The sequence below is a fragment of the Protopterus annectens genome, chromosome 2.part2, assembly GCF_019279795.1.
Source record: "Protopterus annectens isolate FY-2018-M chromosome 2.part2, PAN1.0, whole genome shotgun sequence".
Classification (NCBI taxonomy): Eukaryota; Metazoa; Chordata; order Ceratodontiformes; family Protopteridae; genus Protopterus; species Protopterus annectens.
This window is the reverse complement of record NC_056730.1, coordinates 163,876,360-163,890,155: the sequence shown is the minus strand read 5'-3', so window position 1 is coordinate 163,890,155 and position 13,796 is coordinate 163,876,360. Positions and strand designations below refer to the sequence as shown.

The window sequence follows — 13,796 nt, the reverse complement described above, 5'->3', positions numbered from 1 at the left end:
CTGGAATAACCGTTGCTGTGCACCACTCTATGGGTATGTAGCCTGTTGAAAGGCTGAGTTCGAACAGTGTGTTTAGGTGAGGGGTTAGTTCATCTTTGAGCTCCTGTAGGACGCAGCCTGAGACACCGCCTGGTCCCATTGCTGCTGTGTTTTTGGCTTTGGAGAGGCCTGCTTTAATCTGAGTGTCTGTGATTTTTAGGGACTCTACATTCTTCTGATATGGTTATGGGCCCTTTTGGGGGTGAGAGGGGGGAGAAGTTTGCACTGAACCTGTCTGCCAGGATGTTGGCGATATTGGTTGGTTCAGTGTATTTTGTGCCATTCTGCACTAACTCCGAGCAGATCTGAGCATTGCCACTTAGATTCTTGACATAGCTAAAGAATGCCTTTTGGTTATCTTTGGAGTCCTTTGCAATTTTTCTTTCAAAGCTCGCCTTGGATGATTTTATGAGGGATCATAGTTTCTTGCTGATACTGATCAGGGATGTCTTCCCTTCTGGGATTTTACTCTTTTCTGTACTAGTTTCCTCCTTCTGTTGTATAGCTTGTTTATGGCAGGAGTCCACCAGACTGGTTTCCTTTTCTTGGAGGAGTGAGTCTTGGTTTTGCTTGGGATGGCACGATCCATGCATTCTTGTAGCTGCCCGTAGAATGCATTAGTAAAAGATTTTGCAGCTTGGACAGTGTTATCCTTCAGCATGGGGGCTTTGAAACTTTCCACCTCGGTCTTAAGTAATGTAAAGTTTGCTTTTGAAAAGTTTTTCACGGTGGTTTTCTTGTCCAGGGGTGGGGGCGGAATATGGATATCCAAAGTGATTTATGGTCAGATCTAACCAGTGAGGGGTTGACCTCTGGTGTGGAACACCAGTTTCCCATGTTGAAAATGACCAGGTCCAGTATGTTGTCACCTCTGGTGGGAGTGTTGACCAGTTGAACCAGGGCGTTTGAGTTTATAAATTCTAGGAAAAGTTGGGCAAGGGAGTTAGTACTTGAGTAGTTCTCCAAGTTAATGTCTGGGTAATTGAAATCACCCAATATTAGGGTGTTTCGTAGGACCTTAATGGTTCCCAGTGTTTCCAGAAATGTGGAATGGGGGTCCTGGGACATGGAAGCTACAATTTGAATTGCTATTTTGCCCATTGTTAGTTGCACGTGGATGATGTCTGAAGCATCGTGCTGTGCCTCTAACCTGGAGGTGTGGGTATCCTTGATGAATATGGATACACCCCCACCTTTTGTATTTCGGCTTGGGTTCTGTGGCCAAAATGTATGGTATGAGTTGTAGCCTGGTAGTGCTGAGGTGCTCTCTGGAGCCTTAAAAGTACAGTTTTGTACCTACCATAAATGTAGATGTTCGAGTGTATACACTGCTGCAGTCATTGCACTTGGGTTATCCTGCTGTCAGGCAGTTCCCCAGTTGGCCTGAGTTCCAAAGTCTTGGTACGGCGTCGGTTGCTGTTGCCTCCTCCCTGACGTCAGTGCGACAGGGGTATATAAGATGCAGCCGATGCCATTTTCTTCAGTTTTTCTTGCCCCAGATGTCAGGTGCCCCCAAATGGATAGGCTATTCAAATTGCTAATAAAACATAGATAGGAAAAGCAAACAACAACTTTTAGTTACCAGCAAATACTCCCCATAGGTAGTAAAGGGTAGAAGATATAGGTACATACCAGCAAGTAAGAGGGGAAGGAGGGAGGGTAACCTGGACTGCAGCAGTGTATACACTCAAACATCTACATTTATGGTAGGTACAAAACTGTACTATGTTCATCGTGTTACACTGCTGCAATCATTACACTTGGGTGAAATCCCAAAGCTGAGGTAGGGTGGCTGGTTTTATAAGGCATTAGGTGTGGCTATAAGGCCCTGCAGCACAGCAGTGGCGAAGCCAGCTCTGGATTTAGAGTATAAAGGCAGATGGTAATGCTTGGTGAAGGTATGCACAGAACTCCATGTTATTGCTTCCAAAATGTCCTTGGTAGGCACTCCTCTGAGGTAGGCAATTGAAGTGGCTGTTGCCCTGGTGGAGTGAGATCTAATGCTGCTAGGTATAGATTTCCCATGGTGTGTGTAGCAGAAACCTATGCAATGTCCTATCCATTTTGAAATAGTCTGTTTTGAAATGGCTTTTTCCTGTGCTCCTGCAGCATATGCTACCAGTTATTGCTCAGATTTTCTGAAAGCTTTGGTTTTGTCCAAGTAGAAGCGTAACTGCCTGTGACTCTCCAAAGAATGCTGTAGTCTCTCCCCTTTATTCCGTGGTTTTGGATAAAAAGTTGGCAAGTGAATAGTTTGGTTTAGAGTCACACTTGAAACCACCTTTGGCATAAATGTAGGGTTAGTTCTTAAGGACACCCTGTCCTGGTGGAAAATGAGGAAAGGTTACACTGCCATTAGTGCCTGTAATTCTGAAACGCTTCAAGCTGATGTTATTGCCAGGAGCAGAGCAGTTTTCCAAGAAATGTATTTTAATTTTGCTGTGTTAGCTGGCTCAAAGGGAGGTAAAGTAAATTTTTCCAAAACAAAGTTGAGGTCCCAAGTTGGAGTAGGTGCTCTACGGGGCAGTCTTATGTTTTTAGCCCCTATGAGGTACTGTTTTAGCAATGGATTAGAGAAAATTGGAGGATCCGTGTTGTAATGAGCAGAGATGGCAGAGGCGTGGATCTTGATGGATGAAAAAGAGAGGCCTTTGTCCAGCATCTCAGTTAAATATTGTAGAATCTGAGGAATGTTTGGGAAAAGAGGGTCAAGGCTGTGAGCCTGGTTCCAGGCACAGAATCTCTTCCATTTATCCAAATAGGATTTCCTGGTACTAGGCCTTCTGGCCTCCAGAATGACATCCATAACAGCTTTGGAGAGAGACATTGCTTGCTTGACTAAGGAATTTTCCATGCAGCTAGGTTTAAGGTCTTTAGCTGACTGTGAAGTATCTGATTGTTGTGCTGAGTAAGCAGATGTGGGATTTGAGGCAATATCCAGGGTGATTCTTGTGCTGAATTCTTTAAGATTGGGTACCAGTGCTGACGTGGCCAGTTTGGAGCAATCAGGATCATCTTTGGCTCTTCTTGCCTGACTTTTATGAGAACCTTTGGAAGGAGAGGTAGTGGCAGGAAAGCGTATACTTGTAGGTTTTTCCAGCTGAATGAGAGGGCATCCACTTTCCATACTTGTGGATGGTAACTCCTTGTGCAGAATTTCTGTAGCTGGCAGTTCATCGAGGATGCAAACAGATCTATGTCCGGGCTCCACCATTTCTGTGTTATCATGCTGAATATTTGTGGATTCAATTCCCATTCGTGGGGATCCATGATGTTTCTGCTTAAGTCATCTGCCAGTGTGTTTTTCTCTCCTGGCAGGAATTGTGCTTGCAGATGAACTTGATAGTTTAGAGCTGTGTTCCACAAGGTCATGGCTTGTCTGCAGAGTGGGTAGGAGTGAGTGCCCCCATGCTTGTTTATGTACCACATAACTGTGGTGTTGTCTGTGTTTAGTAATAGTTGTCCTGGATGCAGCAGGTCCTTGAAAGGTATAAGGGCATTCTGTACAGCTAACGTCTCTTTTTGATTGATGTGAAGATGCCTTTGTTCTGCGGGCCACTTTCCCTGAATACATTTTCCTGCCATGTGAGGTCCCCAGACATAATCCGATGCATCTGTTGTCAGTATTTGCCTGGCTGTGGGTTGAGTAAAAGGTTGTCCCTTGTTGAGGTGACAAGCTTGAGCCCACCATCGAAACTCCTGTTGAAGGCAAGGAATTAGTGGTATAACTGTTTCCAAACTTTGACAGTGTTGAGACCATACACTCTTTAGGTACCATTGTAGTTTCCTCATATGCAGTCTGGCATATGGAATTAGTAGTATGCAAGATGCCATGTAACCCAAGGCCTGCAGAATTTTTCTTGCAGGGAGATGGGTCTTTGTTGCCATGAATTGAAAGTATTGAGTCAGTTGTCCTTGCTTGTCTGGCATGAGATAAGCCATCTGGGCCATTGTGTTCAAGCTGGCACCCAGGAATATTATCTCTCTTGAGGGCACTAGTTTTGATTTCTTTTTGTTTACTGTGTAGCCCAGGCAACTTAATAACTGTTTTACAAATGCCAGATGCTCTAGAAGAATGTCCTTGCTCTCTGCTTGAATCAGGCAGTCATCCAGGTATGGATAAATTTGAATTCCTTTCTGTCTGCAAAATGCAATTACTGGTGCCAGGCACTTTGTAAAGACCCTGGGCACAGTAGATAAGCCAAAGGGCAGTGCAGAGAATTGATAGTGCGTTGAACCTGCTATGAATTTGAGGTATCTTCTGCAGTTTTGTCTGATAGGGGCATGCAGGTATGCCTCCTTGAGGTCCAAGGTCACGAGCCAAGCTTTCTTGCCAGCATGGGAAGAAGCTGCTGTAGTGTTAACATTTTGAATTTCGGAACATCCAGGTAAGTGTTTAGAGAAGAAAGATCCAGAATGGGCCTCCAGGCTTTGTCCTTTCTGGGAACCAGAAAGAGTCTTGAATAATATCCTTGTCCTTGCTCTTGTGATGGTACCTCTTGGATAGCTCTCATTTCAATGAGTGCTGTAATTTGTTTTTGAGCCTCTGCCCACTGATTTGGTGGCAGATTTGGCATTCCTTTTAGCCTTGGCAGAGTGTGAAAGTGGAACCTGTAACCTTAAGATACAATGTTGAGAACCCATTTGTCTTTGGTGATCCAATGCCAATTGTGATAGAAAAGTGCTAGTTTTCCTCCCAAGGGGGCTGCCAAGAGAGAGTTGTTTGGCAGCTGTAATGGGAAGTCATTGAGGCTGCTTTTTATATGGTTGGGGCCTGTCTTCCCCTTCTTTCTGGCCTGGTACACCCCATTGTCGAGGCCCGTAAGGACCTTGTGGTTGACCTCTACCTCTCGGACGTCTGTATCTGCCCTATGAGGTCTGTCTGTAGCCGGAAAGGACCAATTCTTTGTTGGCCAAAATCTTGGTGGCTGAACCTGTAAGAAATCCTTTACCATTTGCATAGATTTTGCCTTATCCTCCATTTTCTTTAATACCTCTTCTGCCTTAACTCCAAATAACACATCCTGCTATAAAGGTGCATCCAATAATTTTGCTTTAACATGATCTGGTAACGTATGTTCTTTTAACCAAGCATGCCTTCTAATGACAGAGCATGTAACTGCTGCTGTACAGAAGGCCTCTAAAGAATCAAAACCACATTGCAAAGTATGCTTTCCCACTTGTTCAGCTGCATGCAATAAATCCTGCATTTCTTTAAAATTAGGAGGATCTGAATCTGGAAGCATTTTTTGTTTTAACTGAGACATCAAAAATTGCTGATATTTTAGCATGTTTGTTTGTTTCTTTCTTTCGACTTTTCCTTGTTAGGGGTCACCACAGTGGAACTCCGGTCCGCTAATGATTGGCAGTAGATTTTGACGTGCTGGCTTGCTGGGCCTAACGCACAACCTTCAATGAAGTAACGCCCATTCACGCATGTCGCCACACAGAAGACGCTCTGACTGAGAATCGAATGGGCAAAGTCTAACTGTGAGGCGACAATGCTACCGCAGCACCACCACCGCAGCACTGAAACTGGCAATTTAAAGCTCTCATTGCTAAGGTTGCAGATGTATACACTTTCTTTCCCCATCTGTCTAATGCTCTGGAATGTCTGTCAGAGGGGACTGGATTTTTTTGATGATGAGGTCTTAATCCCTTTGGGTCCATGAGAAATAGTTTCAGGGTCAGCAACAGGGCTTTTATACAGAAATTTGTGTGAGTCAGGGACTCTGTAGTATCTGTCAGGTTTAACTGGGGCTGGAGGTAAGGAGTCAGAATTTAAGCTGGATTCAGTATAGACATCATCCACAATGTCTAACACTAGCAGAATAGCAAGGGGTCTGTGTTGAGGTAATAAAAGGAAGTCTCTGAGCCTTTTCTTGGATTCAGAGTAATCCTGGCCTTCCCAATGGAAATGCTCCCTCATGGTATGTAAGGTTTCCCCAAAGGAGTAGTCCTCAGGCGGAGAGGCTGATGGAATTGATTTCTCAGCATCAGAGTCCTCATAAGGGGGTAAAGTATATCCTAGGTCTGAGGATGAATCTGAAGAAATAGACACCTGGTCGGATGACTCATAGTCTGCATCCTGTCTTGGCCTTTTATCAGGAGGGGGATGGGACCCCCTGATCAGAGTGATTAGGTCTTCGGCCATTTTGAGCATTTGTTTCTTAGGCATGGAGGCCTGTCCTGGAGAATGCTGTATTTGTTTCTTTGTTTTTAAAGCAGGCTTAGACTTAGCAGGGGGTTTAATGGTTAACTGAGTGGGTCTGAAAACACCCTCTGAAGCTTCGGGTTGCTCAGATACTCCGGATCCCTCTGAAGGGTTAGCTTCGGTAGGCTGAAAAACTTGTGCATGCAAAGGCCCAGCCATCTCCACGTGGGAGTCGGAGGTGGCCTGTGGTTCTGCAGAAGCGGTCGTCAGGGGCTGCGAAGACGCCTCGCTGAAAACCGGAAAACCAGCGACCAGCCCAGAAGAGGCTTCGTCGTCAGGTTTGGGCCTCGGATGCCTGTCCTTGTCTTTGTGCTTCTTATGTATTAGGGTCATCAGAAGTTTCGACGGCATGGTGTAATTAAATTTTCTGCCAAAATAATGTCGGGCAAAATCAAACCGACGTTTAATAGTGTGCTTGTTAAACCTAGCACAAAACTGACAACCAGTGACGTCGTGGTCTAGACCTAGGCATGGGATACAATAGGAATGGAAATCCTTATGAGGTATATGCTTCCCACAAGAAATACAGTTATTAACTTTTACTGACATTGGTCTGAGGCAAGAAAAAGTTTCCCCAATGGGGTACTTAGCTTTGCAGAAGACTTCGGTTCTGGATTCGGAATGAAAATCTCAGGAGTTGGCCGACCGGCACTTGCGAACTGCTTTTGCTTCGGGCACCGCGTGGCAAGAAAGACTGAAGAAAATGGCATCGGCTGCATCTTATATACCCCTGTAGCACTGATGTCAGGGAGGAGGCGACAGCAACCGATGCCAGACCAAGACTTTGGAACTCAGGCCAACTGGGGAACCGCCTGATGGCATAATGACTGCAGCAGTGTAACACGATGAACATCCAGGTTTCTGTTACTGCACATATATCGATTTTCTCCATACTGAGGAGTACCTCGAGTGCATGCATTTTGAGGTTTAGACTTCTGGCATTGAGTAGCATTATCCTCAGTTTTTTGTTACTTGTGCTATTTACAGCAGTGGGTTTATCTTTTGAGCCTTGCCTAAAAAAGGCACTATGGAGGTGGCAGGAGCCTCGGCCAGTATTCGAAAGCCTAAGGGTGACAGGTGCAAGCCGTCTCTAGCGAAGCAGCGTGGTTTGTTGAGCATGTCATCCCAGGCGGACAGACATTGGATCCCCTTTGAATGACATCAGAAACTTAGCCAATTGTTGAAATCAAGAATTTTTTCTTTATACCGTGATATCATTCTTGGTGAGGGAAGGATGCTACTCAGGGTCAGGGTCATACCGGCCTGGGCTACATGATCAGAGAACTCTTCCATGTCTCTCTTAATGTAGTCCAGGGAGGTATGGCTCAGGTCATTCACACCAACATGGACAATGACAGAGTCATATCTGTACTTGTTCTGGAGTGACCTGAGTGCTTGTGTTATGTGGCAGATCCTGGCACCCGACAGGCAGCTAACAGTAACCTTCTCCTTATTCAGCCTAGTGAGTGGGACGTCAGTGTGCCTGACTATAGAGTCACCTATTACTAGTATGTTATTTTGCCTTAACAGCTGTGATTGCATGGCACACTGGTTTTGTGAAGCATGTGTTTCATGGTTTGTGTTGGGGGGTGGAGGTTGCTTGGATGTTTGCTTTGGAGGTCTCTGTTGGTTTTGTAGATTTTTATTTAGAGCCTCTGAGTATGTTTTCATGTATTTATGTGTGTTTTTTGCTGGTGCTGGTTTAATGGGTCTATGAAAGACTGGTGGTGTGATGCAAGTATTTCCCTTCTCCTCTTGACTGTCTGATCCAGTCTTGGGTTGAGAGAGCTTAGACTCTAGTTTGGCTGTATAACTGCAACTCTCGCATGTATTAGTGTTTGGTGGTAGGTGGAGGGGGTTGTCTGTGTACATGAGGCAGTTGTAACATTGCCTAAAAATGCTCAAATTCATCAGTTGGACTGGAGAGTACACCTGAAACTGCCCTTTGGACATGGCTGGATAGGTACAGTGAACTGTTTTACTGGATAGCTGGTAAGGTCGAATAGAGAGCCTTGTCCTTCTGTACAGTACAGGAGGGTCTAGTGCTAGGGTTTATAAGTGCTTGCTATAAATTTTGAGCAAGTGCTGGGCTGAGAAATTAATGGCTTGAGTGCTTAAGTTAAAAGTTTGTCTAGTTCCAAGGGAAAAATTGAAGAGAAGACTTTGTGGAGCCGGGAATAGTTTTACCTTAGCTAACTGGGGCTGCCCGGTGTGCAAAAACCGGGCAAATACAATATTTATAGCAGGGAAAAGAAAGAGATAGAAATTAGCCCAACATGGCCAATAAACTACTAATTTCTGGGCTGAAACCACTCCTCCAGGGACAGATAGGCTGCTCAAAGCTCCCCTCTTTCACAGGTGAACAGAGAAACTTCCTTCTATCCAAGTAAGGTATGGGCAAACACAGAGATTTATAACACCGCCCTGAATTCAGCACTAACCGGAAAACTGGACTATACTAGCTTAGAAAGGTGGGAAGCAAGTATATATATATATATATATATATATATATATATATATATATATATATACATATATATATATATTTTTGTTTGTTTTTTTTTTTTTCAGAAAATAAATCAGATACACTCAAAAAAACAGTTTAAAAGCACAGAAAAGGATACTTATTGTTATATATCGCAGATCAGAGTTGTAGTCAATGCCCCCAGTAATAAAATAGGAAGAAACACAAATGCAGTAAAAGCAGATGAATAAAGTGCAATATATATAAAACAATAGAAAACAAACAAACTGACTTAAACAAGTTACCCAATTAACCAGAAAAAAGCTCAAAACTGAGCCCTGTTCCAGCAGTCTTCAATCAGACAAGTTCTGACTGCACACCCCTGCTTACTAGGTTGCAGGGGAACCTTCTCCAAAAAAAGATGGCCTGGATCAGTGCTCAAGTTATACAAACAAAGCTAGATTCAGCAGGCTTGTATCAGGTCTATGCTACAGCAGCAAGGTGCATCAATTTCAGAAAGACACAGTTCAAATAAGCAGTCACAATAAGCTTGTGACCAGAAATTCCCAGCCCAGAAGGGCAGAATCCAGCCTCTCCTCCCACAAGAGTGCAGACCACAAACCTTCTTAATGTAGAATAACTGACCTGAAGCCTAAGTGCTTAAGCCAGAACTAATACACTTTTAGAATAGCAGACACTGGGCCTTCAGTCAGCAATTCCCAGCTTAGAAGGATGTAAGCTACCTGTCTTTGAGGTATTTCTTTGCTACTGGTTTTGGGGATTGTTTGTATGAATGTCAGCTTTAAAATGATACCTTAACCATTACTGTGTGATGCGCCTTTACATAGATATTAACATAAATATGATTAATATAATATTTCTTATAACTGATAAATAATAAAGCATAATATCTCATCACCTGTAACAGACAGAGGGTACATAACAATGTAGAAGTTGTGCGTCTCAATGTCAGCTTCAAAACGATGCATCATTTTTTGTCATCGCCATACTCCCTTACAAAGATATGGGCATAATAATGAGAAGTATTGGAAATGTATAATTTTCATAATCCTACAAGAAAAAAAAACTGTGCTATCTGTACATGTGTACAGTGCAGAGACACAGTTCTTTTATCATGTTGTAAGGAGTAACACTGTCTTCAAAATGAGGTATTACTTGGCACACTGACATTAGTTATTTACCAAAATATGAAAGAAAAAATAATTTCCATAATCTTAGTCTGAAACAAACTTTGATATCTGTACATGTGTAAAACAAACAGGGACAGTTATTTTACCATGTTGGAACTATGAATAATGTCTTCAAAATGAGGTATTACTTAGCACATTCAGATGATCCCTTGCAAAGTTATTTACAAAAATATAAAAATAAATTCATAATTTCCATAACCCAAGTCCGAAACAAACTGATATCTGTACATGTGTACAACATACAGGCACAGTTCTTTTACCATATTGTAAGGACTAACATTGTCTTCAAAATGAAGTATCACTTTGCAAAATTACATGCTCCCTAGCAAAGTTATTTACCAAAATATTAAAAAAGTAATAATTTTCATAACCTAAGTCCTAAACAAACTGTGACATCTGTAGATGTGTACAGCCCATAGGCATAGTTCTTTTACCATGTTGCCACTGCCATCAGGATCACCCGAAAATTCATGGTGTCTAGGTATGATGCTCACTGTATTCAGCACCACAGCTGGAGTGTCCAAGGTCCCCAGTGCCAAATATATATATATACATACATACATACAAAACACTTCACTTAATTCTAAGCAAACTAAATAAAGCAAACTAAATAATATGCGGAATAACACGTGTTTTATTCTGCATATTATTTAGTTAGCTTTTATTTAGTTCACTTAGAATTAAGTGAAGTGTTTTGTATATAATTTTATTTCTTCACAAAGAACACTTTGTTGTTTATAATATATATATATATATATATAAATATATATATATATATATATATATATATATATATATATATATATAGTGACTGTGTGATACAGCAAATTACTATATGATACAATGTTCAATTGCAGTAGTTCACATAAATATGAAGCATATAACCACAATGAGGACTTTACTGTGTATCAAATAAATTGTAAAATGACAGAAAGAAACTGGTGGGGAGGAGTGGCTTGAAATGACTCCACTTAGACAAAAAAAAAAAAAAAAAGAATCTGGCTTGTGCATTTCTCATTGTGATAACAACTTCTACTTATGTGAATAACAGTGACAGCTGCTGAGAGTTTTACCTGAAAAGTGATAATCACTCAGCGCCATATTGTAACTGCACTTATTGCTAATGTGATAATGACCTGCATTTCATTACTGCAAAGTTATGTATACTCAGACACAGGTGATAATTGCTGCACATAACCTGTTGAGTAGGCATTCATTATACTACCTCTGCAGCTGTTATGTAAGACTCATTATAATATGTTAGGAGAAGACATGAGTAATTCAGTAGAAATAGTATAACAAGTATATATTACTGAACCCTTCCTCCCATCTAAATTCCACACACAACTGACAAAGCCAGGAAAAAAGCCCAAATTATATTGCAAACTTTTTGCATTTCTCATGACCCTCAACCTCTTAGTTTAACAATCAGAGAAAGAAACCCAAAATAGGAACAGATTTTAAATATTGGTCTTATATACTTAACAGGTAATGTCACAGTAATCAAGTTCTGAAGGGTATGAAGTCTGAAATGATGAGATTGTTTACTGGCATTTATATGTTGTTTTGTTTTCTTCCAGGAACAGCATCTTGGGTTTCATTCAGCGGTACGTCCCCTCATAAGTACTGAGCTGCTTGTTTTTGTTTTCGGTAATGAATGCTAGTCTGAGGCTCGTGCTGACACACAAAAGCCTGGCATTTTAACAGGGGTGTTTGTGTGTGTGTGTGTGTGTGTGTGTGTGTGTGTGTGTGTGTGTGTGTGTGTGTGTGTGTGTGTGTGCATATATATATATATAAATCAGGGGGTTCGGAGGGTAGGTAGTTGATAAAGAATGAAAGGAATGGACAACACAGATGGAACATTATGGTAAGTACATAACTTCTTTATCTGATGATGTCCGAGTTTGCACAAACACAAAAATGAAACATCTCCCCAGTGACCCCTTCAGCAGTCTGTCCTACTATTTACAAGCACCAGAATGCAACATTTCCATCAACATCCCCTTCAGCAGCCCTACCAAGTATGCACAAGAAACAAAATGAAACATTCCCCCTAATGACCCCTTCGTTAGTATATCCAAGCTGCTGTTTACCATAAATAAACCACATTTCCCTTAATCATCTCTGCAAAAAATACTTTCTGCTATCACAACTAAATAAACTGAGTGGAATTTACAAAACTAGTCCTGTCAAGTATGCACAAGCACCAAAATGAAACATTTGCCTCATGACCACTTGAGTAGTATGTCCACATATGCACAAGAACCAAAAGGCTCAGACTCCTATCCTGAACTGCAAGAGTTTTTTTTTTTTTTTTTTTTTTTTTGTACAACCTGCCAATTTTCACAAAGTGAAGCATTTAAAAAGATTTTAAAAGAAAAGTCCAATACTCCAATGTACACAGTTATCAAAGGCAAGCTAAAAGAAACTGCCTCATCTGCCAAAAACAAGCATCTGGCAGCAACTCAAGCAAATAAATCACATTTTTATACCACTCATTAAGCCTTCAATGGCATACATAAAACCATTTTTCCATTTTAACAAAGTGGAGTCTCAATTTCTACAGCAAGTACTGCTTGGGCTAGACAAACTGCCCCAAGGTCTAGCTAAATGTGTACTGTAAGCTTTCTCCTATTGGCCTGTACCAAACAGCAAATAGCTACTACTAATGCAGCTGTGGTTAGCACAGCACACAATACACAGACATTACACAACTTGACTAATCTTTTATACAACTTAATGCAGCTGCCAGGACTGCAGCAAACAGCACACCAGTATCGCATAACTTGACCAATATTTTGAGCAACTTGAAAAAAAAAAGTTTACAGAGTTACTGGGTTTCTTCAGCTTGAAATAGAAAAGAAGACAGCCATACAGGAAACCTGTTACCATGGTCTAGCACTAGCTACATGGGAAACAGCAATCTGACTTCCAAAGTCCAGAACTTAATCTCGAAGAAAACAAGGAAACATAATCATTCAGCTTCAGGAAAACTGCCACACCATTATGGCAACTGTAAATATGCTACACATTACTGAAGAATGTTAACATCTTAAAACTGCCTTTGGCAGGATAAAGATGCACATTGATGTAAATAAATTGTTCGCAAAAGAGTGAACTTTGTTTTTGTGCGAACATTCACAAGAAGGTTTACTAATTATAGAATAATGATAATATAAGCCCCAATCCTCTGACACTAAGGGCCACATGGCAATCTGCCACACTTCTTTGCAGAGTCATGGTGCTTCAAGTGCATAAATGCATGCATGAACTTGATAGATTATTATACAGCACAGCTGAGATATAAACAAAGAAAGAAAATATGACCTAGCTTAATCAGTGGCAAGTGAAGCCAAGTGAATAAGTGAATTAAAGTCTCTAAGGACTGTAAAATTGGTTTGCTGGCTGCACTAATATCACCTCCTACCCACCTTTGACAGTTGTGTAGTAACTAATTTATAAGCATCTACCACCACACATTATTATGAAATTCCACACTGATAAAGTGGGGAAATTAACTATGCAGACCAGAGCCTTTAAAAGGTGGTACTCAGTAAACTGAGGGTTAAAAAATGAGTTTCCCACTTTCTAGCATTAGACAAAACCTAAACTGTAAAACTGTCCCTGAAGCTTCATATAAAAAATACTAGATTAAAAAAAAGTAGCTTAAGCAATCACAACAAGAGAATTGAGATACCTGGTCTGCAACAGAAATACCAAACTGATTTGTCAGGGCAACTCACTTCTGACCCTAAAAGCTCACTCTTTCAAAACCTCACTCAGCACTTCGCTGCAAACTGCTAATGCACACAGGACCAAAACTGCAGTACATAACTTTGAAAATTAAAATTCATTAACATACCGGTGG

The 13,796-nt window shown here is 41.4% G+C and overlaps 1 protein-coding gene across 2 annotated transcripts in view; it reads right to left on the bottom strand.

The window, feature by feature from the left end:
- LOC122795577 (metallophosphoesterase domain-containing protein 1-like) overlaps nt 1-13,796 on the bottom strand; it is a 629,119-nt gene that overhangs the window by 201,612 nt on the left and 413,711 nt on the right. The window lies entirely within an intron of this gene.